Genomic DNA, 27,231 nt, shown 5'->3' with positions numbered 1-27,231 from the left:
GAAAGAGGCAAGAGAGTAAATTGCTGGAATGTTGACAAAGACTTTTGTATCCTTGTTAGAACCAAGTGAGGTACTGGACAACTGGAGAGTAGCCAATGTTGTTGTTCCTTTGTTCAGGAAGGAAAATAGGGATAATCTAAGAAATTATAGGCCTGTGAGCCCTACTTCCATCATAGGGAAGCCATTGGAGACAATTTCTTGAGAAAGGACTTAAAAGCATTTGGAAAACAGGATTTGGGAATTGTACCAGTGAGCATAGCTTTGTGCATGGCAGGTCAGGTCTTACACATCTGATTCAGTTTTTGAGGAGGCGATGAATGCGTAGGGCAGTAGATAACGCCAACATGGACCTCAGTAAGACACTTGACAAGGTCCCTTATGGTAGGCAGAACCATATGAGTATCATGCATTGGATTGGCAGTAAATTGCTAGTTTGGATTCAGAATTTGCTTGCCCATAGATGCTGAGGGTGGAAGGGTATTGTTTATTTATTTTATTTACAGATACGGTGTGGAACAGGTTCTTTCGGGCTAACCTGTACTTTAGACTACAGGAGGAAACTGAAGCACCCAGAAGAGACCAACACGGTGATGGAGAGAATGCACAAACTCCTTACCGACTATGCCAGAATTGAACTCTACCCCCTACCCCCCCACAAAGCTGTAATAGCATTGTGCTAATGCTGTGCTACAGCAGTGCCCTGCAATGTTCTAGTTGGATGGCTGTGACCAGTGGTGTTCCATAGGGATTGGTCTTAAGGCCTCTTGTTTGTGATGTATATAAATTATTTGGATGAAAATGTAGATGCATGGGTTGACACATAGATTGGCGGAATTGTGGACAGAGTAAAGGGATTTCAAAGGGTACAGCAGGATTATACATCAGTTATAGGCATATAAACAGCAGATGGAACTTAATCTGAGCAAGTGTGAGCTGGTTCACTTTGGAAGGGAAAATTATATAGTTAATGGCAGAACCCTTAACAGCTTTGATGTGCAGAGGGATCCTGGGTCCAAGTCCATAATTCACTGAAAGTGGCCACACAAGTAGATAGGTTGGTCAAGAAGGCATACAGTATGCTTGCCTTTATTGGTTGAGGCAATGAATACAAAAGTATATATAAAACTTCAGTTAGGCTGCACTTACATAATTGTATGCAGTTCAGGTTGCCCCATTACAGCAAGGACCTGGAGCCACTGAAACCACAGAAGAGGTTCCTTGCCTAGATTAGAGGAGACCTGATAGAAAATTATGTGAGGCATAGATGGGGCAGACAGTCAGAGTCTGTCTCTGAGGTTAAAATTGGATCTGCTAAGAACAGCTTGCAAAGAATTGTTATATTCCAGCACGATCTTGGCAAACACTGGGAAGCAAATATTAAATACAAGGTGATATATAATTAACATGAGAGGGAGAAAGTTTAAAGGAGATATGCAAAACAAGTTTTTTTTTAAAACAGAGAGTGGTAGGATGGTAGGTGCCTGGAATGGGATTGTACTATAGACCCCCTAATACCTACTGGGACATTGAGGAACAGATATGTAATCAGAAGGAGGATATGTGTAAAAGGAATAGAGTTGTTGTCATGGGGGATTTCAACTTCCCTAATATAAAATGGGACCTCCTTAGTGTAAAAGGTTTAGACTGGCAGAATTTAAGTGTATCCAGGAAGGTTTCTTAAATCTGAACAGTCCAATGAGAGGAGGAGCCATTCTGGACCTGGTGTTGGATAATAAGCCTAGCTAGGTGATTGACCTTTCAGTGGGTGAACAGATAGAGAACAGTCACCACAACTTCTTGATGTTCAGGATAGCTATGGTCTTTGTGGGCAAATTACAAAGGCATTAGGCAGGAACTAAGAAGAGTTAATTGGGAACACCTTTTCTCTGGCAAATCCTCATCAGACACATGGAGGATGTTTAAAGATCAATTGCACAGAGTACAGGAAAGGTATGTTCCTGTTGGAAGCAAGGACAGGGATGGACAGATAAGAGAACCTTTGATATCCAGAGAGGTGATGAATTTAGTCAAGAAGAAAAAGGAAAAGTATATGAAGCTTCAGAAGTTAGGAACAAACAAAGAATACAAGTATAATGAAGCCAGAAAAGAACTAAAGAAAGGAATTAGGAAAGCCAGGAGAGGCCATGAAAAGTCCTTGGCAAATAGGATTAAAGTAAATCCCAAGGTACTGTATACATACATGAGGAGTAAGAGGAAAACTAGGGAGAGGATAGGGTCATTCAAGGATAAAAGGGTGGAACATTTGCTTGGATACAGAGAATGTGAATGAGATACCCAATGAGTACTTTGCTTCAGTATTTACCAAGGAATAGGGTATGGAGGACCAGGAAATAAGTACTGAGTGTATAAATACATTAGGGTGTTTAGAGAACAAACAGGAAGAAGTGTTGGGCCTCTTAATGAGTATTAAGGTGGATAAGTCCCCAGGGACTGATGGAATTTACGCCAGGTTATTGAAGGAAGACAAGAGATGAGACTGTGGGCCCCTTGACCATTATCATTTGTGTTCTCTCTAGCCACAGACACGGTCCCGGAGGACTGGCGAGTGGCTAATGTTGTACCTCTATTTAAGAAGGGAACAAGGGAAAATCCTGTAAACTATAGAACAGTGAGTCTCACATCAGTTGTAGGGAAATTGCTGGAGAAAATTCTTAGAGGGAGGATATATATATATATATATATATATATATGAGTATTTGGAAACCCATGGCCTAATTAGGGAGAGCCAGCATTTCATTGTGCATAGCAGTCATTCCTTACCATCTATAAATTTGCTGATGACACAACCATTGGAAGAATCTCAGATTGAGATGAGAGGGTATACAGGGGCAAGATATACCAGCTAGTTGATTGGTGTCGCAGCAACAACCTTGCACTCAGTGTCAGTAAAACAAAAGAGTTGATTGTGGACATCAGGAAGGGTAAGACGAGGTTACGTGAACCAATCCTCAAAGAGGGATTAGAAGTAGAGAAAGGGAGCAATTTCAAGTTCCTGGGTGTCAAGATCTCTGAGGATCTAACCTAGTCCCAACCTATTAAAGCAGTTATAAAGAAATCAAGACAGCTGCTATATTTCATTTGGAGTTTGAAAACACTCAAAAACTTCTATTGATGTACTGTGGAGAGCATTCTGATAGGCTGCATCACTGTTTTACCGGATTGGCGGGGGGGGGGGTGCGGTGCGGTTGCTACTGCACAGGACCAAAAGAAGCTACAAAAAGTCAAAAATTAGACAGCTCCATCTTGGACACTAGCCTTTGTAGTACCCAAGATATCTTCAATGAGTGGTGCCTCAGAAAGGCAATATCCATCACCCAGGGCATGCCCTCTTTTCATTGTTACCATCAGGAAGGAGGCACAGATGCCTGAAGGCACACACTCAGCTATTCAGAAACAGCTTCTTCCCTTCTGCCATGTGATTCCTAAATGGACATTGAACTCATGAACACTATCTCACTTAAAAATATATTATTTCTGTTTTTGCACTATTTAAAACTATTCTATATACACACACTAATCAATTTATCTTTTTCTTTCTATATTATCATATATTGCATTGAGCTGCTGCTGTAAAATTACTAAATTTCAAGATATATGCCAGTGATAATCAAACCTGATTTGGACTGAGTTTTTTCACATGATGATTAGAGAGATTGATGAGGGTAGGGCAGTGGATGTTGTCTACATGGATTTTAGTAAGACATTTGGCAAAGTCTCTCATGAGGCTAATCCAGAAGATTAAGATGCATGGGGTCTGTGGCAAATTGGCTGTTTGGATTCAGAGCTGGCTTGTTGATAGAAGACAGAGGGTAGTGGTTGAAGGAACTTATTTGAGCTGGAGGTCTGTAATTAGTGGAGTTCCGCAGAGATCTATGCTGGGACCTCTGCTGTTTGTGATGTGTATAAATGACCTGGATGAAAATGTAGATGGGTGGGTTAGTAAATTTGTAGATGATACCAAGATTGGTGGAGTTGTAGATAGTGTAGAAGACTGGCAAAGAATACAGTATCATATAGATCTGATGCAGATAGGGCCTGAGAAAAGACAGATGGAGTTTATCCCAAATAAATGTGAGGTATTGCATCTTTGTTGGGCAAATGCAAGGAGACAGTACACTGTTAAAGGCTAGGTCCTTAACAGCGTTGCTGAGCAGAAAGATCTTGGGATCCAAGAACATAGCTTCTTGAAAGTGGGTACACAGGTGGATAAGGTGGTTGAGAAGACTTATGGAATGCTTGCTTTTATTAGTCAAAGCATTAAGTTCAAAAGTCAAGAGGTTATGTTGCAACTTCTAAAACTCTGGTTAGGCCACATCTGGAGTATTGTGTACATTTCTGGTTGTCCTACTACAGGGAGGATGTTGAGGCTTTGGAGAGGGTGCAGAAGAGGTTTAGCAGGACGTTGCCTGATTTAGAAGGCATGTGCTATCATGAGAGGCTGGGTAAACTTGAGTTATTTTCTCTGGACTATTGAAGGCTGAGGGAGAACTGATAGAGGTTTACAAGATTATGAGAGGCATAGACTGGGCAGGGAGTATCTGTTTCCCTGGGTTGAAATGTCTAATACCAGAAGGCATGCATTGAAGGTGAGAGGAAGTAAGTTCAAGAGGGAGGTGAGAGGAAAGTTTTCTACTCAGAGAGTAGAGGATGCGTGGAATGTGGAAACACTTTCAGTACGCTGGATGAACTCAGCAGGTCGTGCAGCATCAGTTAGAAACGATGAGTCGACGTTTCGGGCTGGAACCCTTCGTCAGGACTGAAGGATGAAAGATGGGGAAGGAGTTGCGGAGAGAGGCGGAGATCACAGAGGGGGAGCAGTGAGAGAGGGTCTCACTGAACTCCCGTCGAAGAGAGGATTTAAACTTCTTCAGGGTAGGCATACCTCAAAGAGATGGAATGTGCTGTCTGTTATGATGGTAGAGGCAAATATATCAGAGGCTTTTAGGAGACATTTGAATAGGCACATGGAAATAAGGAAGATGGAGGGATATGGACATGGTGTAGGTAGGAAGGATTAGTGTGTGTTTTTGATTTACTTTTTGCTGGTTTGGCACAACATTGTGGGCCAAATGCCCTATTCCTGTGATGTACTGTTCTATGTTCAGATATGATCAGGGCATTTAAGAGGCTTTTGGATAAACATATGAACATGCAAGAAATAGAAAGATATGGATCATGTACAGGCAGAGGAAGTTTAGTTCAATTTGGTGTTGTGTTCAGCAGAGACATTGTGGGCCAAAAGAGCCTGTTCCTGTACTATACTGTTCTATATTCTATAATAGCGCAGCACCCCTTCAAATATGTACTGGAATGCCAGCCTGGATTCCATGCTCAAGATTCTGAAATGGGACAGAGCACCTTTCTTACTCAGCTACTGACTGAGGCATAGGTGACATGCACTTTGCAGCAGGAATCATTTCCTGATAATGACTAGTAGGAGCTTTTGTTGATTGTTCCCTTTCTTAGCCCAGAGGGCACTGCATGAGTTCATCAATTCAACCTTTCCCAAAATAGAACTCTAATAGGACTAACATTTAAGAAAAGTCACCCAAATGTCTTTGCTTGGGTTCTATGCAGATCTGATTCCAGTTTGCTGGCAGTTTATCTAAACAATCTGCACAGGCATTTTAGTTAATCAGCTCATCATGAACGTGTCATTAATACAACAATGAAAGATTCTGTGACAACCACATCACCAATTACCATATTCTGCTTTTCTTGAGGGCAGAGGGTATAAAAAATTAAATACATATACTGTAAGATGGAATAGAATTTTTTTGAATGCAATTACTTGACTTGTCAGCATTATGCAAGCTTAAGTAAATTCATTTTAGATATTTTGACAGGCAATAGTCATTAGCATTTCTGTGTCAGGCATTACAAGATAAAAATTAGTCCTTATTTAACAAGCCTAAAGCAGGAGTAATCAGAATTAGTTTCAGGAATCAGCATCCTGCATTTCAAGGATGATTGAAAGATAACTGACCCCAAATCAAACCAATGTATGACCCTGGATTATTTTATTGTTTTAGTCTAACCTCTTCCTAATGTAAATTTAAGACCATTTAATAAAACAGATTGCAATGTGCCAGATGCACAGAAATCATTAGAGGCCTCTATGGCCTTGACTACAGGAGAATACTTAATAAAATTCTGAGGAATAATCTCAAGCCTACATCACAATTCTTATTTAGACATATGTGTGTAGATGGACCATAACCCACTGGACCCAGACATCCAAGGTCAAGAGAGTGAAACTGTTCCTATGCAATGGTTTTTCCACTTTAAAAACTGTCCCATGCAGGTTTCACTGTCATCATTGGATACAACAGACAACCAACATGCTGCCGCGTTCTTTTGATTGACCGTAAATGAGTAAAATCAGTGCAGACATATCGTGCAGATTATGGACAGCCTTCATACAATGCTTTTGACGATTGCACCCTCCAACTCTTCATTTTCATTGTAACATTCAAGATTGTTGTCGATACCTTCAAATTCTTCGTAGTTCCTAATTTATTGAAGTAGTGAAATAGTTTCATTTTCACTCTTGGTCATTTCTGGCATCTCCAAGCCTGAAAGCTTGAAACTGCAGTGAACAAAACAATTCTAAATAGCATTACTGCTTATTTCTTACCAACTATCAGTGACAAAAATCATTGCTTTTGAACACAAACATATGCAACTGACACTATTTAAAAACTGTTCGCTCTAAGCACAGTGTAGCATCCAACAGTCACACCAGATCATGTAACTGGCACCAGTTAGAAACTGTTTGGTAACAGTCTCCTGTCCCAATTAAGTGGCATAGTGTCCTAAATAAATGAGGGAAATCCTGGCGATTTTTCCTGATTAACTTTTGTTCTTTAAGAGTTGTGTTAAATAAGCAGCTGCCCTGATTAACTTACGGACAAATTAACCAGAATCCATTCACATATGTTTCTTTGTAATATGCTACTTCTGGCCATTGTAGCATAATGAAAATTACCCAAGTCTGGTTGATTGATGCCAAACAATAAATGCAATTATTCTGTTTTGTTTTCAGTAGATCAATTACTCTTTCAAATAATACCACTGAAAAATGACTGGATCTCAAATTATACACACAAAATGCTGGAGAGACGCATCAGGCCAGGCCAGAATACAGACAACGTTTTGGGTCCAGTCCTGCTGAAGGGTTTCAGCCTGAAACGTCGACTGTACTCTTTCCCATAGATGCTGCCTGGCCTGCTGAGTTCCTCCAGCACTTTGTGTATGTGCTTGCATTTCCAGAATCTGCAGGTTTTCTTTTGTTTGTGATTGGATCTCAAATCACTTGATTCATATAGCACAGGAAATTTTATAGTAGCTTTTGGCAAGCCTGCAATAAACAAGAATCATACATACATCTAGCATATTGCATCTTTTCACACAAACATGCCAAACATCAAACTTCCCTGGAATTTTTCAATCTTCCTATGACAGGCACTGGAGTTGTATATAGCTAATCCAAGAAGGATTTGGGGGATGCTGGACAGTCTTTAAAAGCACTTTTGCCCTTCAGGTGGGTTCACTAGTTGTCAATTTACGTACATGATATTAGGCTGATACTTGGGCATCAGTGGGACACTTAGTTATCTGGATCCCACCTTCCTATCCTACATAATCCGCTCTTCATTAATCCGGTCTACATTTTCTAATTTAGAAATGAGCAATTGGGAACTGAAAATCCTGTTCCACTGCTCCCTTCTCACCCACCCCCACCACCCTCCCACCAAATTAAACAATATTTCTGGATGAAATGACAGAGGTAGCAACTTGCATTCATAAACTGGTAAATTAGTTCAATATTATCATATTCCAAGATACAGTGAACAACCTGTCTTGCATTCCGCTCTTAGTGATTATTTCATTAGAACAGTGCATAGAAGTAGTACAAAGTAAAACAATAAGAGTATAGACTAAGGTGTTACAGAGAGAGTGAAGTACAGGTACACAGGGTATTACACAGAGAGTGAAGGTGCAAAGTCATAACGAGTTAGATTCAGAGGTCAAGCGTCTATCAGGGCACTGAAGGTAGTGTAGCAGTTAGTGTGATGCTATTACAGCTCGGGGCGTCAGACTCGGAGTTCAATTCCAGCATGGTCTACAGAGTTCATCTGTTCTCCCCATTACTGACGACACTAAACTGAGTGGAAAAGCAAATTGTACAGAGGATGTGGAGCATCTACAGAGGGATATAGATAGGTTAAGTGAGTGGGCTAAGGTCTGGCAGATGGAATACAACGTTGGTAAATGCAAGCTCACTCACTTTGGAAGGAATAATAGAAGAGAAGATTATTATTTAAAAGGTGAAAGATTGCAGCATGCTGTTGTGCAGAGGGACTTGGGAGTGCTTGTTCATGAATCATAAAAAGTTGGCTTGCAGGTACAACAGGTTATTAAGAAGGCAAACAGAATGTTGGCCTTCATTGCTAGAGGGATTGAATTCAAGAGCAGGAAGGTCATGCTGCAACTATGCAGGGTACTGATGAGGCTGCACCTGGAGTACTGTGTGCAGTTCTGGTCTCTATACTTGAGGAAGGATATACTGGCTTTGGAGGCAGTGCAGAGGAGGTTCACCAGGTTGATTCCAGGGAGGAAGGGGTTAACCTATGAGGAGAGATTGAGTTGCCTGGGACTATACTCTCTGGACTTCAGAAGAATGAGAAGGAATCTTATAGAAACATACAAAATTTTGAATGGGATAGATAAGATAGAAGTAGGAAAGTTGTTTCCATTGATAGGTGAGACTAGAACTAGGGGACGTTGCTTCAAGATTCAGGGGAGAAGATTTAGGACGGAGATGAGGAGAAACTGTTTTTCCCCCAGAGAGTGGTGAATCTGTGGAATTCTCTACCCAGAGAAGCAGTTGAGGCTTCTTCACTAAATATATTTAAGAAACAGTTAGATAGGTTTTTACATAGTAAGGGAATTAAGGGTTATGGGGAAATGGCAGGCAGATGGAGCTGAGTTTATGGATAGATCAGCCATGATCCTATTGAATGGTGGGGCAGGCTCAATGGGCTGGATGGCCTACTCCTGCTCCTATTTCTTATGTTTTTACTGCATAGGTTTCCTTTGGGTGCTCCAGTTTCCTCCCACAGTCCAAAGCTGTACCGTTTAGTAGGTTAATTAGTCATTGTAAATTGTCCTATGATTAAATAGGTGGTTGCTGGGTGGCACAAATTATTGGTCTAGAATGACCTGTTTTGCGCTGTATCTCTAAATAAATAAAATAAATCTTATCATATTAAGGTTCTGTTGAATAGTCTTTAATATTGGGACGGAAGCTTACCATGAGCCTGGTGAAATGTACTTTCAGGATCTTATATCTTCTGCCTGATGAGAAGAGAGTACCACAATGCAAAAGCAAGCCCTTTTCATGCTGACCTGTTCTTCTGCCTAGTCCCATCTACTTGCGCTCAGACCAGAGCCCTCCATAACCTTTTCATCCATGTACCTACCCAAACTTCTCTTAAATGTTACAATGGAACCAGCATCTACCACTTCTGCTGGCAGCTTGTTTCAAATTCACACCACCCTCTGATAGAAGTAGTTCCTCTCAGATTCTGCTTAAATGTCTGAAGTGGATGGGGTTTTTGATTATGCTGGCTGTTTTGCTGAAGCAGTGAGAAGTGTAGACAAAGATCATGGAGGGAAGGCTAGTTTCCATGCGGTGTTTAACTGTGTCCACAACTTTCTGCAGTTTCTTGTTGGCACGGGTAGAGCAGTTGCTGTACCAAGTTATAATGTATTTGGATAGGATGCTTTCTATGGTGCATCGATAATATTGGTACAGGTCAAAGGAAACATGCAAATTTCTTTAGTCTCCTGAGGAAGTAAACGTGCTAGTGAGCTTTCTTGGCTTGTTGTAACAAGCTGCAACCAGGTTCTCTACCTCTTTCTTGTACTCCACCTCATTGTTATTTGAGATACGGTCTACCATAGTGGTAATATATGCAAATATGTTGATGGAGTTGGAGCAGAATCCGGCGATGAAGTCCTAAGTGCATAGGGAGTAGAGTGGGGGACTAAGGATGCAGCCTTGTATGGCACCAGTATCAAAGTAATTCTACTGTTTGTAAGAAATCTGTATCACTGCTGGTGGCTTCTTTCCAAACAATAATTCAAGCTAATAGTTCAATTATCTGGGAGAAGCAATTTCCATTTGGTTTATTCAAATTTATAGGTGAACACATTGATTTTAATACTTTATACTTTATTGTCGCCAAACAATTGGTACTGGAATGTACAATCATCACAGCGATATTTGATTCTGTGCTTCCCACTCCATGGATTACAAATATTAAAAATAGTAAAAATTAGTAAATATTAAAAAATTAAATTATAAATCATAAATAGAAAATAGAAAAATGGAAAGTAAGGTAGTGCAAAAAAACCGAGAGGCAGGTCCGGATATTTGGAGGGTACAGCCCAGATCCGGGTCAGGATCCGTTCAGCAGTCTTACCACAGTTGGAAAGAAGCTGTTCCCAAATCTGGCCATACGAGTCTTCAAGCTCCTGAGCCTTCTCCCAGAGGGAAGAGGGACGAAAAGTGTGTTGGCTGGGTGGGTCGTGTCCTTGATTTTCCTGGCAGCACTGCTCCGACAGCGTGCAGTGTAAAGTGTACTGTCATCCTTATACATTTTTATGGAAAAAATGCAGAAACTTGAAAACAACAATTTTCAATGCTATGTCAACATTAACATGGCATTTACCAGGAGCATTCTCAAACAAAATTAAACAGACTATTGAAAATATTAGGACAAGTCAGTGATAGCATTACTAAATATGCTGATTTTATGGAGTGACTTAGGAAGCAACAGAGATGGAGGAAATTTCAGAATTTACAACCACAACCAGCTAGTGCAGTCACAATACTTAAATATCAAGTCTGTGCAACAGGTTAGATTCAGCAGAGCATGGAGAATTCGGAGAGGCCTAGCACTGCAAGAGACTACAGGAAAGAGATTACCTTTTACAACTATAGATACGAAGAGAAGAATGCCCTTTGCCTTTTATTCCCCTTTCCCCTATTTTTTTCTTAAGATACGGACATGTTTTGAAATTCCACGCCTGCAAGGCATGTTGCCTACTAAACATTCTGTGCCTGTGAACCTTCACAATAAGTAAAATTTAAATGTGGGTATGGTCCTCTATTCACCCATACAGATCCACAGCAGTGACCCTTGAAGTTTACCCATTCCCAATTTCATCGTGTTTCTCTTTCTGGCTGTCAAAATGCTGATGTATCTACTTTATGTGTATCTTGCTAAACCAGATTCCATCACATGTGCCCTGCTTTTGATTAAAATACTGAAAGATAACGCTGTTACTTGCCACATCTAGATACAGCCCTGTTTTATCTATTTCCATGCCCAATTTTAGAAATATTACAGAAAATTAAAAAATTCACTTGAGGAAATCTGTGGAATGAATTGCCAAGAAAACAGCCTTCCATGTTGGTTATTCGACACTCATTGTCTAAATTCAGACCACACCAGGGCCTACTGGCTGTGTACTTTAGATAAAGCCCTGTGTTCATATCCAAAACTGGGTACTACAAAATATTCAATCCCAAGTGGTAGCTAGTTGTCAGATGAAGATATGAAAATTTTATACTGTATTGTTTTTTTGATTCAACAGTCTACCAAGGCCCTAACTCCAATAAGTAAGAACTGACAATGAAGTAGCATTTTGAGCCAGACACTTTTACTTACCCAGCAAATTGTCAGTGTTAATCTGGAACCACAAAAAAAACATTGAGTTAAGGGCATTTGATTCAGTGTGGCTGTGCTAACTTTTTGGAGAGGTCTCTTTCTACTTCCTCCAAATAACAAGTGGTTTAAAGAAAATGGATTCAAACTAGGCTGGTTTCTTTGTAGAAAATATACTTTTATAAATGAATTGAGGCTACTTAACATAGAACCACAGCACAGTACATGCCCTTCAGCCCAACCTTTTAAGCTCCTCCAAGATCAATCTAACCCTTCCCTCTCACATAACCCTCCATTTTTCTTTCAACCTATCTAAGAGTCTCTTTAATATCCCTATTATATCTGACTCTACCACCACCCCGGCAGTGTGTTTCTTTCAAATACCACTCTCTGTGTAAAACACTCACCTTTGATTTCCACCCTATACTTTCCTCCAAAACTTATTTCACAATTTAACTCCCACGCCGTTCACACCGACTGCGTGTTATAACAGCCGTCCGACAGTGCTTGCGCAGTAACAAGCATAAGCAGAAGAATCACCTTAGAAGTATGTAATGTTGTATCAGCCATTGCTACTTTGTAGAAGCTTTGTAGAAAAAGGTTATGGCTGCCCACTCCATCAGTGCCTCTTAGCATCTTATACACCTCTATCAAGTCTCTTCTCAACCTCCTTCGCTCCAATGAGAAAAGCCCTAGCTCACTCAACTTTTTGTCTTTAAGACATATTCTCTAATTCAGGCAGCATCCTGGTAAATCTCCTTTGCATCCTCTGCAGCTTCCACATCCTTCCTATAATGAAGTGACTAGAATTGAACACAATACTCTATGTGTGATCTATTGAGAATTTTATAGAGTTGCAACTTTACCATGTGGCTCTTGAATTGAAACCCCGACTAATGAAGGCCAACACACAATAGACCTTCTAAACCACTCTTTCAATTTATGGCAACTTTGAGGGATCTTTGGACATACCCAAGATCCCTCTGTTTCTCCACACAGCTAAGAATCCTGTTATTAAATTTCTACTCTGCCATTAAGTTCCACCTTCCAAAGTGCACCATATCACACTTCTGGATTGAACTCCATCTGCCACTTCTTAGCCCAGCTCTGCATCCTGTCAATGTCCTGTTGTAACCTACAACAACCTTCTACACTATCCACAACATCATCAGCCTTCTTCATGTATCCTACTTCTTAATCAAACCCTGAAGTAAAAGCTTTGCTGCCACTCACCGATTTGGTCAATTTCAGATTCTTAACTTCCTTCTCCCTCAACTATCCTGTTGACATTTCAGGGAACAAGCCTCTCATACTACAATTCCTATATTGGTAGCTGCTTTGGGTATGTCTTATACCACCCTGCTTCCTGTAAGGGAAGTTCATTCTTCTAGTTTCTTTCCCTTTGTCACATTTGTTCTTATAATGCCATCTTCCTTTCCAATGTTCCTGAGATGATTTCATTTTTCCTCATCAGGGAATTCATTCCCACATTTTCTAGGATCTTTGACTATGTCCATTCCATTTTCAACAATTTCATTTTGCCCCCTCTACTCCTTCCCAGTTTTTTTTGTCCTCATTTTCCATTCCACTCGCCTCCACAGAATTTAGAAACGTTTCTGGCACCTCTACCTTCAAGCTGGCACCAAACACATCTTTTGGTCTCATTCACCGAATGCTCAGATTAATTCCTGTATCAATATCTGTACTCTTTAGGCAGAATTGTCATCTTACATCCTTACATTCCCAGCATAACACACAATATTATTGCTAACAAAGTAATGATGTATTTCTTTCAGCTTGTATGTTATATGTGTTGATCATGATATTGTGTTCCTTAGGATGAGGAGTCTAAATGTACAGTTTATATCTGCGAGAAAACAAATCTCATGGTAATATATGGTGACATACATGTACTTTGGTAATAAATTTACTTTGACCTTTGAATTTTTGAATTATTTCAGCTACTTTAGGGCTCTATATATATCCTTCATTTCTGGTACCACCTTGCAGAGAAAAGCCACTACAGACATTAAGAATTGAGGAACATGTGAAAATGTGCTTTTTAATAACATGGTTTATTCACTAACATGGTTTCAGCACTAATGTTGCCAAAATAATTTCAGATCAGACGTTGCCACTGAATGTGAAGTTAGTGGTGCCCTTGGAGAAGTTTTAGCACTTAGTTACAAAGGAAGTAGTTACATGGTATAATGAAATTGCTTAAATTTGTTTAATGCTGTTTTATGTTGCTTTATTTAAACTCATTGAAACAAAGTGATAAAGAAGTATTACAGTGTATTTACTGATGTTAAAGCCTGAGTTTTCTGCTCACACTTCAATCATTGATCCCAACATTAAAGTGGCTTCCATCAACAGGCTGCTTTACCAACAGGGCATGGTGAATTGAAACCTGTGCCCTTACATGCACCATGAATGGAACAATATGCTACTGAACTAACAATTATTCTTTAATTACAGTATAACACTTTAGAGACCACTTAAGATGCCCATCTCAACCTCTATTTCAAAAGCAATAAATACCATCCTGCCAAATTGTTATGCTCAGCCTAACGCTAATAATCAAGTTTATTTATAAGGAAGTTAATTGCACAGCAACAAGGCTCAGCAAGTTAATGATGATGCAAATACTTGACCATAGTAAAGATGAAAAAAAAGGTGATCTTTCATAAAATTGAACAGAGAGAAACTGCTAAGGCATCTCATGAATTTGTTGGTAACCACATGACAGTATAGACACAGTGGTCTGAAAGGCCTGTTTGGTACTGCATTTGGTAAGACTATTTTCATTGCCATTAGGAACAGAGAGAAGCAGAACTCTTACATAGTTTATTTCCTTTTGAACATGTTTTACATATTTCATATCTAGTTACATGCATTGGTTAATTTAAAATCTGCATCCTTGTCAGATTTTTGCAGGAGATCAGAAGATATATCCCTAAGCGCAGCTCTCCAGTGAAATGATATCGTATTTGTAAGTAGGATGCCATGCACAATTCTGATTTGATGGAGACAGATGTGAGAAGCACAGAGGAACATCTGGAGAAGTTTCTGAAATGCCTGCTTTGCTGCTGCTGCTACTGTGCGATCGAGAATCTCCGGAGGGAAGGCCCCAAAATCCCCGGCTTTGCCTGCTGCTGGCGACCGAGGCTGGGGCCGAAGCGTTCGGCAGAGATGGTGCTCGGTACTTGGTGTCGGAGGGCTGGTTGGAGCTCGAAGTTTCAGACGACTCAGAGTTGGACTGTGGTCGGGCATGGCAGGGAGAGTTTTCTTCCTTTTCCCGTCTGCGGGAGATGTGGGACTTTCGAGAGACTTTGAACTTTTTTTTACTGTGCTTATGGCCTGTTCTTCATCAAGTTATGGTATTGTTGCACTGTTGTAACTATATGTTATAATTATGTGTTTTTTGTTAGTTTTTCTGTCTTGGTCTGTCCTGTGTTTCTGTGATATCACACCGGAGGAATATTGTATCATTTCTTAATGCATGCAAAAGAGGACTGCGTGTCCTCATAATCTAAAGATCTAATATTATGGAGCTCACCTATTATTTTCAGCTGGTGAAGAAGTTCTCTGCTGTTGCCTTGGGACATAATGAATTCATGAGAATGATGTTGGCACTAAGTGAGTGGCTTAGAGCTATACGGATGTTGCATTAATTCTATAAAGTAGTATAGTTCACAACAATATTGAGGCTTTAAAATCTCTTCTACCACTCAGTAAGATCATATCTGATTATTAGAAAAGTATTTAAAAGTATAGATGAGTGAGTAGGGATTGCTAATTTGAAAAGCTATCAGTAGCATTGTGGTCAGATGATCCATTTTCTACAATAAACTCCATGTTTTTTCCATAAAGCAATGATTTTTTTGTTGAAAAGTAATTAGGAAGACCAGAGATTCAACTGGCACTTGTTTTAAACACAGCTAGTAAAGACAGGTCGAACTGTTAAATATGCCTGCATACAAAAAAAAATAAGGAAAGGAACAAAAGAGGGAGAGTAATTTTGTTAAGGAGTGAAAGGCAAAATCATTCTCTGCTCCTTCAATGTTAAAGTGGTGCAGAAAAACACAAAAAGACTTAAAATGTATTAAATATTATCTTTCTGGAATACTAAGTACTTTTTGTATCTCACTCAAATGATTTATAAAATGAAGGCAGAATTTTCCTGTGAGCATATAGTTAGACACGGGCAATAAGAGGATGGGTGTAGCCAACAAAGGATCTGTGCATTGAGACAGGATATGGCAAATACATTTTTTTAAAAACCAAGTAAGAGAATGCAGGGTGATATCAGAGGAGATTACATGGGCTTAAGGAAGATGTACCACAGAAGTAGCACTAGAGGACCAGAGAATGCCAAGTGCACACCATTCAAATATGAGGTAGGCTGGCCAGTTTAACCTAGGTGGTAGAGAAGTTTTCAGAAATGATATTCACTGGAAAGGTCACAGATAAGAAGACGTCTCAGTATCTCTAAGATACAGAAAATGGCTGTTAATTTAAACTATCAACAGATGTAACGTATTCATTAAATAACTTGCAGAATCATTCGGCATTTCAACCACCTTGTTCTGGAATGTTCTGTCCTCATAATCTGCTTCAATACTAGGCCACTTTGCATATAAAACAATGCTGATCTTTCTCATTTTATCTTATGACAAAAAAAGGAACACATTCAGCCACTGAGTCAATGCTGGCTCTCAGAGCAATCTCATCAAATTCCATTCTCTTACTTATTTCCCTACAGCTAATTCTCCCTCAGAATCAAACATGGATCACTAGAGCTTTGGGGCATCTGTTTTTCGGAGGAACTGATAGAATTAAAATGCTTGAAGGAGCATAGGAATTAAAGAAACAACTATTGTGCACAAACCCAAAATTATATATGACTCATCATATGTTACCACAGCAGAAAGCTGATGATGGTGCTGCTGTAGATTTCTTATGGAGTGCTTGATAAAATTCTCAAAAAAAAACTCACAGTATCAAAAGTAGATAAAACTAGAGGACCTAGGTTAGGGTAATGGGAAAGATTTAGAAGGCATCTGAGGAGGATTTTCTTCACCCAGAGAGTAGAAAGTATCTGGAATGCCATCGCCTGAAAGAGTGGTTAATGCTGTGTTGCTGAGAGCATTTAAGTGTCTAAATGAGCAATTGAATCACAGGCATACACAAAAATCCTTCATCATTCTGTCTGCATTGCACAACATAGCCATTCCCCAGTAATAAAGATCTATAACAAGGTCCTGGAGGATGTAGATCACTTCCCATATCTGAAGAACAACTTCAATGATGTAATTGACAGCCTCCTTAATGAGCAGGTGAAGCCATCAGCCATCGGAGATAAAATGTTTTTTGATCTACCAAAAAGCAGTGATCCCATTGTTCTGTACACTTAGATCATAGACAATTTACCATAAGTACCTCAAAGCACTGTCGCAGCCTTAACAAATCTGCCTCTAGTAAAAATCCTTCAATGACACTAGCTAGGATCCGTAATTTATTATTACTGTTCTCTTATATATCATCAACCCAAGCACTAAGGCTCTGATCATGTCCATCAACTACAATGGCTAGGCCACACTGTGAACATTAAATTTCTAAAACAGGTAATCTAATCTGAACTTCAATGAGGCAAACCAACTTCCAGCACAGTCTTGTTGAAGGGTCTTAGCCCGAAATGTCAACCGTTTACTCTTTTCCATAGATGCTGCCTGGCCTAAGTTCTTCCAGCATTTTGTGCGTGTTGCTTCCAGCACAGAGATATTACTTCACAGAGAATTTCAGGATATTATTGAAGAAATGGAACATACTCAATGGTTCACTTAACTGAAGTGCTAACACTTGAGTCAAGACCACTCCAGCATTCTTTGAACTTCTTTTGGTGGAGGAACATCCAGGATTATAACAGGTATTTTGATTCTCTTTATACAAAATTATGGAGAAACTCAGCAGATCAGGTAGCATCTTTGGAGAGAAATAAACAGTCTCAGTCCTGTTGAAGGGTCTCAGACTAAAATATTTCCTTCCATAGATGCTACCTAATCTGAGTTCTTCTAACATTTTGTGTGTGTTGCTCAAGATTTCTAGCATCTGCAGTATCTCTTGTGTCTTTTGATTCTCTTCACCAGCAAGATGTGGAGACCAACAATCTGAACAAACTATACACCCATTCTTTCAAACAACAGCTGCTTCATTTGTGTAGATGCCACAAGGACCCATTAGGAACTTCAGAATTCACAGAGCTGTGGTAGAAGCAAGTCACTGCTTAAGAGAAAAAACTGGTAAGCAAAATTGAAAAATTGAAGCCTATGGAATGAAAGGAACAGTAGTAACATATACACTATGTTGCCACAGAGGCAGAACTGTGCTGAAAGGCTGCTTTTCAGTTTGGAGGGAAATCGATATTGACAATGATTGGAGGCAGTATAAAAACACTGACTTCAAATACAAATCACTGATTAGATATGAAGGCACAGGATAAAATTTCGAAATCTGTAGATAAAGCAATGCATGGACGTGTAATCAAAGGGAGGAAAACTGAAGACCAAGAGACGTAAAAACAAACAATACTGGCAATATCCAGCAAGCCAGGCAGCGTCTTTGGAGCGATAAAGAATTATTGTTTAAGGTTGATGAACTTCAGTCACAACAAGGCATAGTTAGAAATACACTAGTTTTAATAGGTAGGTACTGGGGTTGGCACTGGAGTGGAAGGAGAGAATGAAAGGAAAGATTTGTACTGGCAAGGAGAGCAGGTTATACCTAAATAAGAACATTGATAATAGTGCTAGGTAACAAAACTACAGCAAGTGAAAGTGTAGAACAATTATATAAAATTACCAAATGCATTTCAAAGAGATGCTGCAAATATGGAGTGGGAGTAGAAATGCTTATTATCCTAAATTATTGAACTCAATGAAGCTTGAAGGATTTACTGTGTCCAGCTGGAAGGTGGTGCTGTTTCTTGTGCTTACATTCTGCTTTATCAGAGCAATGCAGAAACAGACAGCGAAGTAATGGGAACAAGACGAATAATTGAAGTGACAGGTAACTCCAGGTCATGCACGTGGATCAAATGGAGATGATCTTGAAAGCTGCTAGTCAATGTTCATTTGGTCTCTCCAATAGAGGATACCACATCATTAACAGTAAATGTAATAGACTATGCTGAAAAAAATTGCTCAAATTGCTGAAAAAATGTTTGGTCCCTAGGCAACAGGAGGTGAGGAGGTAATAGCATTGCCATTACATCTTTAAGGGGAAAGTTCTATGCCTTTCAAAAGATTTGGAAGGAAGAATTTCTGCCATTGTAACGCTGGATCAATAGAGGAGACTGATATTAGTTTTCATTTCTGCCTTGCTGTTACCTGTATGTCACAAACCACAGCTGATCTGTGAACAGGTAGATGAATGATTTTACCATTCTAACATTGTTTGCCACGGTATGTTTATTGCTGAGTTCACAAGGCTGCTCTCTGATAGTCTGCATTTTAGTTCTCAACAGTATTATTTTCAGGATAAAAGAGAGGGATTCATTTTGCTCAGAAAGCTTGTAAGGGCACTCAAAGCATGTCAGAGTTAGGACAGCAACATTGTTTGTGCCTAAGCTAGTGAAGCATTGCATAATGTAGCTTCCAGCATACCCAGTCTACACATATATAGAATAGATCTGGAGCAATGGTGCAGCTTTGACTTCTGCCACTTTAGAAGCTGAATAATTTGAAGAGAAATCTCCATCCCTATGAATGCAGCTGTGTCCAAAATGAATCTTTTTAAACAACTTCACAAGTGTCTTTACTCAAGAAATTTCAATGAATCTCAGTTTACAACTTTCCAATTGAACCCTTGGCCTCAGTAGAATTTTAGGAAATGGTCTCCAGATTTCCACTACCCTTTTGTAAAGGAAATACTTCCAGATAGTATAATGGCAACAACATAGATAGGTGGTAAAGAAGATGTGCAGCATACATTCATTAGTTGAAGTGTTGAGTATAAAAGTTGGTAAGTCATGCTGCAGCTTAAAAAACTTTGGTAAAGCCACACTTAGAGTATTGTGTGCAATTTTAATCAGCAAATTACAAAAGGATGTGGAAGTTTGCAATAAGGTACAGAAGAGATTTATGAGGACCTTGCCTTGATTAGAGTGTATTAGCTATAAGAGAAGGTAGGGCAAATTTGGATTGTTTTCTCTGGAGTATCAAAGCCTGAGGGACAACTTGACATAAATTAAGAGAAGTCTAGACAGGGTAGATAGTCAGCGTCTTTTTTTCCCCAGGGTGGAAATATGTAAGTTTAATGTAAGAGGGGAAACGTTTAAGGAGAGTTACAAGGCCTTAAAAAGAAAACAGACAACGGTAGGTGCCTGAAACCTGCTGCCAGGGGTGGCAGTGGAAGCAGGTACAATAACATTCGGGAGGGATTTAGACAGGCACATGAACTGGCAGGGAATTGAGGGATACAGACCAGGTATAAGCAGTCAGAGTTAGTTTAGGTTGGCATAGTGGACCGAAAAGCCTGTTCCTGTGCTGTATTGATCAATGTTTAACCTGCTCTATCAATACTTCTAATCATTTGTAACACCTGGATTGAATCATCCCTTAATATTACCATGCTCAAGGAAGTACAAGCTTAGCTTGCAAATTATTCTCACAACCTAACCCCTTTAGTCTGATATCATTGTTGTAAATCTGGCTTTGCACCTTCTTCATGGCCAATGGGAACATAGCGTGCTTCCTAAACTGAATGAATAAATAAGACTCCAGGAAATTACACTTAATTTGGATCACTTATCTTTGAGTCTCCACGTTGGCTTTATTCATAGATGGACAAAAGAATTGAATTCCTGAGATAAGAACATCATTACTGAAATTGAGACAACAATTGATAGCGTGTGGTCTGAAAGGGCCCAGTAAAACTGAAGTCACTTAGAATCAGTTGCCCCTCTAACTTTCAAATCTCTTACTCACTCTTCCTTCAGTTAGTCCTGACGAAGGGTCTCGGCCTGAAACGTCGACTGCACCTCTTCCTAGAGATGCTGCCTGGCCTGCTGCGTTCACCTGCAACTTTGATGTGTGTTGCTTGAATTTCCAGCATCTGCAGAATTCCTGTTCTTCACTTAGAATCAGTTTATTTCTAACAGGTGGAGCTATAAAACAGTAAGAAATGTTGGATGTGCTTGTAGAAACTCAATCATCCCACTGTTTTAAATTTTGAACACAAGCAATTCTGCAGATGCTGGAAATCCAGAGTAAACACACACACGATTATGGAGGAACTCAGTAGATCAGGCACCAGCAATGGAGAGTCAATGCTTTGGGCTGAAACCCTTCATCAAGATTGATTGCATCAGTTCCTCTAGCATTTTGTGTGTGTTACTGCTTCAAGCTTTTCCAGGCAGTATCAAATACCCAATTAAAATAAAAATAAAACATTTAAGGGTTAGATGCTCAAAAAGTTTACAGATTATCCATAAAAAAAGCAAAAGAATGTCAATACAAACAGAAAATGTTGAAAATACTCAGCAGCAGGTCAAGAAGTATCTGCTCAAAGACAGAGACTGACCTAAAACATTAACTTGTTTCTTCACAAATGTTGCCTGATTCTGCTATTTTAAAGACTAGAAACAGTTATCTATCTCTTCACTATGCTTTATTCATTGGCTAATAAAAGAAACCGCAATGCATGTGCAGGTGATCTAGAATACCCCAGAATATATTAATAAAATACATTAAATTAATCTGAAGGGTACCTTTGGAAATGTTTTTGGAACAAATTGGTGATTATATTTAACTGTGAAAATTTCACAAACAGAACTGCTTCAATCTGCTGTTTTCTGTACTTTTCCAGCATATCTTAATGCCATGATTCTCAAACTCTAAATGTTAATGATTACTAATTTTTATACGAGTACAATAATATCAATGCCACCACATTCGATTATTTTGGTTAAACATACAAACGTATTGATGTAGTGCACAGTCAATTATGCCAAACGGAACAATAATCTTACTGCTGTAATTTCTTCAATTTCCATAATTCCAGTTAATGTTTACCTGGAGTCAGAGGCGGTTGTGCGAATTTTCCAAGGCAATATCGGCTCAACTACATCGCGCCCCTCCGTGACCCACCGGTTTTCGCGATCAGCCCCGGACACGGGGAGCTGAATGACGAATCCCAATTGACGGATTTGAGCGGCAAGTTCTTGCTCGTCCCACCTCTGCGCATGCGCTTTCCATTACCTCTCCTTGGAGCCCGGAGCATGTGGTGGCCTCGCGCGGTTAGCCGGCGGCCTCGGCCTCGGCCGGAGCGCGAGCGCTGGTCGTTTGTTCGGCGGTGGAGGGAGGCGCGAGGAGCCCTGAGCCCGCCGAGCATACAGCGCGAGGGTGGCGCCGGCCTTCTTTCCCGGAGTGGGGAGGGGGAAGCCGTCTGGCCTTTCTGAGGGGAGCATTCAACACACTGTGAGAGCCGTGGAAGCCCGGCGGCGGACGAGCGAGATCGGCGTCAGAAGGGGAGGGGAGGACAGTCATTGGGTTATTCCAAGGCTATTCGATCATTGAGAGCAGGTTGAGACGGCTATGCAAACGTTTGGCGAGGGAAGGATTGCTTAGAATAATGAATATGGATCAGGAGCCGGAGGGCAGGGTATAGAGTGGTTTTGTGAGAAGAGGAATATGAAAAATAAAGAACCTTAGATCATATGTGGAGAGCTGTGGAGTTGTTGCATGAAGTGAAAGATATTGGGAAACTGGGGCGGTGAAGGGAGAACAGGATTATTGGGACTGGGAGCACGGTCCAGCAGGTGTATTAAGAGGACGATTGGGAATGGAGAGCTATGTGGATCACGGACGTGAGCGCAGGTTTTCTGGGGAGATATTGCAAAGTTGATTGAGGAATTTGTGCTATTCCAGTTTCTGTGAGATGAACACAGTGATTGGCAATCATTCATGAATGAAAACCCCACTTTTTCACCCTTGGTAAAACATGCTCCAGCCCTATATGCCGATGCCGACACCAACAGCTGTTGTTAAAAGGCTGATCCTGGGGAATCCCAAGCAGCCTTATGAGTGGCTTATTTATGAGCTAGTGCAGAGTATGTTTTTATTTATCGTATTTCCTGTAAATGCTCTAACTATTCAAAGCCTCTCTTTGAGGTTGTGTTCCCCAATTTGGGAATGACTTGAAAATATTATTGGGATCTATTACCTTTTATGACTGCAGTGCAAGATAACAGTTGGTACCCATTTGTATTTGATTACAAATGTTTACAAACATTTGAAACTTTCTAATGTTTAGTGATACTTTAAATGTCAATTTTTAAATTAAATCATTACATTTTTAGTGTGGAGAGCCATTGTGCTAAATGGAGGACGTGAATCCTGACAACTATAATGTGGTTTGCGAATGGAACCATTCCCGCCATGATGGGCATTGGACAATGCGGTTCAGGGACAATATGGAGGAAAGGGAACAGCTGATCTGCGTTGCTTGTGTAATAGAGATTGTGGAAGAAAACAGCATTTCAGTAAGGAGGGAGAAAGTATATTGTGTAAAATTCATTTTTCTTTCAATGCTAATGTTAGATTGTTTTTATTGAATCATCTAAAATCTTCAGTACAGGAAATTACTTACCATGCTGGTTAAAATTGCGTAAAATTAGTATAATCCCACTTTCCAGTTCTTGGTCATTAGCTCTGCAGGTTATCACACTGCATGTTCATTGTCTTCTATAATGTGAAGGTTTAATTTAAGAATAAAAACTGGAATAGACCATTAGGCCCCTTGTATCCTGTGCTGCCATTCAGTTATATTATGGTTGATCTTTTATTTCAGTGCCACTTCCTGCACTAATATCATATTCCTTTAGCAATAATGTGCTGGAGGAGTTCAGTAGATCTAAGAGAATATCATATAGCAATAGAATATATACACAGAAGCAGGCCCTATGGACTAACTGGACCATGCTGACTAAGATGTCCAGCTAAACTGGTCCAATTTACCTGCATTTGGCCCATATCCAAACTTTTCCTATCCATATACCTGTCCAAAAGTCTTTCCAATGTTGTTTATTTCCTCAGTCAATTCCCATGGCAGCTCACTCCATATATACTCTTCTTCCGCCCCCCCCGCTTGACAAAATTATCCCCTTGGTATTCTCTAAATTTCTCTCCGCCATCTGAGACTCAAGCTTTTTTTGCTTCCTACACCCTGAAAAAGACTCTGCATTTACTCCGCTGCACCTTGCGATTCCATGCACTTCTATAAGATGACCCCTCATAAGATGTCCTATTTTTCAGCCTGCATAACCTCTTCCTGTAACTCAGGCCCTTGAGACTTGACAACATTCTTGTAAGTCTTTGCACTAAATATTTTTCTGGAACAGAGTAACCAAAGCGGTACCTAACACCCTGGATGCAGCCTTATCAACGTGTTGTACGGTGTCTTCTATCTGCTGTCATCTTTCCTTTGAAACTAAAACTGAGGGAGAGGTTAGCCCTTTTATTACTGTGGATTGGAGAAATTAAAATCAGTAAAGGCAGGGTTCAGACCTGGAAAAATTGTTTTCAAATTGAGATATGAACTCTTTCTCTTCACAGATGCCACTTAACCTGCTGAGTATTTTCACCATGTCCTTTTTTTTTCTGTGCTGTAAGTGAAGGAGAGTAGAGATCTAAGAGGGCTGTAGTTCCTGTGGAAGATTGTACTGATAGGGAGGAGAGAATTCATGGATAGATTTGAAAATGAGTATAAACTGAAATTGCTAGAAACAGCATCTGTGGGGCAAAGAATAAAAAATATTTTGGTCAATGTTAGTGGTAGAACAAATGTCACAGCGTGGAGTGCTATTGTCTCCTGGCTCCAGTGACCCAGGTTCTACCCAAACCTCCAGTAGTGTCTGTGGATTTTAAACATTCTCTCTGTGACATCCCACAAATATGCTGATTTGTAGGTTAATTGGGCAATGAGATTGTTCCTAGTGTGTAGATGGTAGAATTGATAGGATTGTGGGAGAATAGGTTACAGGGAATACCATTGCTTTGTGAGCCACCAGAGACTTGATGGGCCATGTGGATTTCTTCAGTGTAATACAAAAAATAGTAAACCCGTTGATGTGTAAGAGGTAGAGAAAGGCAAAGGATATAAGGGAAGGGAAATGGAGAGAGAGATACAAAACTAGTTCTGCCATTAGTAGTACATACATAAGAAATTTGAATTTAATAATGTTATGGGAGCTCATTCAAATGCTCAACTTGTGTTATCTCGGAGTGTCTATGAGTTGAGCATTCATTACCTGGGGACAGCCTGCAGGGTGCTTAGGGCTGGATAGAAGTGCTGACACATGATAGATAAATGTATATCTGAATTTAGAAGTCATGCAGGGTAAAAGCCAGGTCAGTAGATTTCTGTGACATAGATAATGCATCAAACTCACATGCACAGTTAGAGGTCCTATCATTTGGACTTGTTCTGAACAACCTTCATTTTCTCAAACCCATGATCTTTACCACTGAGAAGGACCAGGGAAGCAAGGCATACATATATTTCTAGCTTCTCCTCCCACTAGGTATCTGGCAATGTGGAGCTGGTCCCTTATTATCACTGGGTCTAAATCCTGGGACTTTGTGGAGGGAAAGGAATTGTTGATTCTTTGGGTTGTATTCCTACATCAGGGGTTATTGCTCTAGATTCCAGCACTGGCAGTGTCTTGTGTCTCCATATTTCTTTATTCCTTTAATTACGAACAATCCACTGAAATGTCTTGAACATACTGGTGATTGAGTAAAGATTCACCACCTTCAATATGAAGGAGTTTCTCTTCACTGGTCTTGAACGTTTGATACCTATTTTGAGATGCTGACTCTGCTTTTAGATACTTCAGCCACAGGAGACATTACCCTGCCTTACAACCCTACAAGAGATTCTGCAGATGCTGGAAATCTTGAGCAACACACACAAAATACTAGAGAAACTCAGCACGTCAGGCAGCATTGATAGAGGGAAATGAGCAACGATGTTTTGGCCAAGACCTTTCATCAGGACTAATCTATCTTGTCATGTGCTTGAATAATATTGCACATTTCAATGAGATCATTTCTCACTTTTCTAAATTCTATTGTTATAAGCCCAGTCTGTTTAAACTCTTCTCATACAGCAAATCTGTCATATCAGAAATCAAATGAGTAAAGCTTAACAGTGTTCCCTCTATTCCAAGTATACTCTAGCTGTAGCTAGAGAACAACATGGGTATGGGAGGAGAAAGATCCAGTTGCTAAATTCATGTGAAAATGTTGTAAAGAACTATAAGAAATGTTCTGCTGAAGGGATAAGCAGCTTTAGTTAAATTAAAATGCAAATAAGATCAGACAATTATGCAACTGATCAATGGCCAGAAAATTTATGGGGCACTGATACCAATATTGGAGAAAGAGGGAGCAGTATTATTGGGATAGGCGTCATTTAAAAGGGGGCTGGGGGAAGTTTTCTGGACCACAGAGGGGGGCTTTCTAAAGATATGAGAACAGTGTATGAATAGCCGCATTTTGGAGAATGCTTAAACAGGCAGAAGGCCATGCCTATTAGACCATAAGGCATAGGAGCAGAATTAGGGCATTCAGCCCATCAAGTCTGCTCCACCATTCCATCATATCTGATTTATTATCCCTTTCAACCCCATTCACCTGCCTTTTCCCCATAGCCCTTCACTCCCTTACTAATCAAGAACTTATCACCCTCCATTTTAAATATATTCAAAGACTTGCCCTCCATACCTGTCTGGCAATGAATCTCACAGATTCATCACCCCCTGGCTAAAGGAATTCTTTCTCATCTCTGTTCTGAAGGGATGCCCCTCTATTCTGAGGCTGTGCCTTCTGATCCTAGATTCTCCCACTATAAGAAACATCTTCACCACATCCACGCTATCTAGGTTTTTAAATATTCGATAGGTTTCAGTGCGATCCCCCTCATTCTTCTAAACTCTAGCGAGTACAGGCCTAGAGCCATCGAACACTCCTCATATCTTAACCCTTTCATTCCTGGAATCATTCTCATGAACTTCTACTGGACCCTTCCAAAGCCAGCACGTCTTTTCTTAGATAAGGGGCCCCAAGCTGCTCACAATACTGTAAATGCAGTTTGACCAATGCTTTATAAAGCATCAGCTTTACAATCTTGCTTTTATATTCTACTGTAGAAACAAATGTTAACATTGCATTTGCTTTCCTTACTACTGACTCAACCTGCAAGTTACCTTTAGGGAATCCTGCATGAGGTCTTCCAAGTCCCTTTGCATCTCTGATTTCTGAATTTGCTCCCTGTTTAGAAAACAGTCTATGCTCTTATTCCTTTTACTAAAGTTCATTCCCATATACTTCACTACACTGTATTCCATCTGCCACTTCTTTGCCCATTTCCTAACCTGACCTCCACCTGTAGATTTCTTGCTTTCTCAACA

General features: G+C 40.0%; 1 protein-coding gene across 1 annotated transcript in view; it reads right to left on the bottom strand.

Annotated features, from left to right (window-relative positions):
- Nucleotides 1-22,020, bottom strand: part of LOC134354385 (ankyrin repeat and fibronectin type-III domain-containing protein 1-like) — a 230,860-nt gene extending 208,840 nt beyond the window's left edge. The window contains exon 1 of the mRNA XM_063063360.1: nucleotides 21,833-22,020. The gene's annotated coding sequence lies outside the window, so the exon portion shown is untranslated. The remainder of the gene's footprint in view (nucleotides 1-21,832) is intronic.
- Nucleotides 22,021-27,231: the final 5,211 nt, after the last annotated feature.

The sequence above is a fragment of the Mobula hypostoma genome, chromosome 11 (assembly GCF_963921235.1).
Source record: "Mobula hypostoma chromosome 11, sMobHyp1.1, whole genome shotgun sequence".
Lineage (NCBI taxonomy): Eukaryota > Metazoa > Chordata > Chondrichthyes > Myliobatiformes > Myliobatidae > Mobula > Mobula hypostoma.
This window is presented reverse-complemented; position numbering and strand designations above follow the sequence as displayed.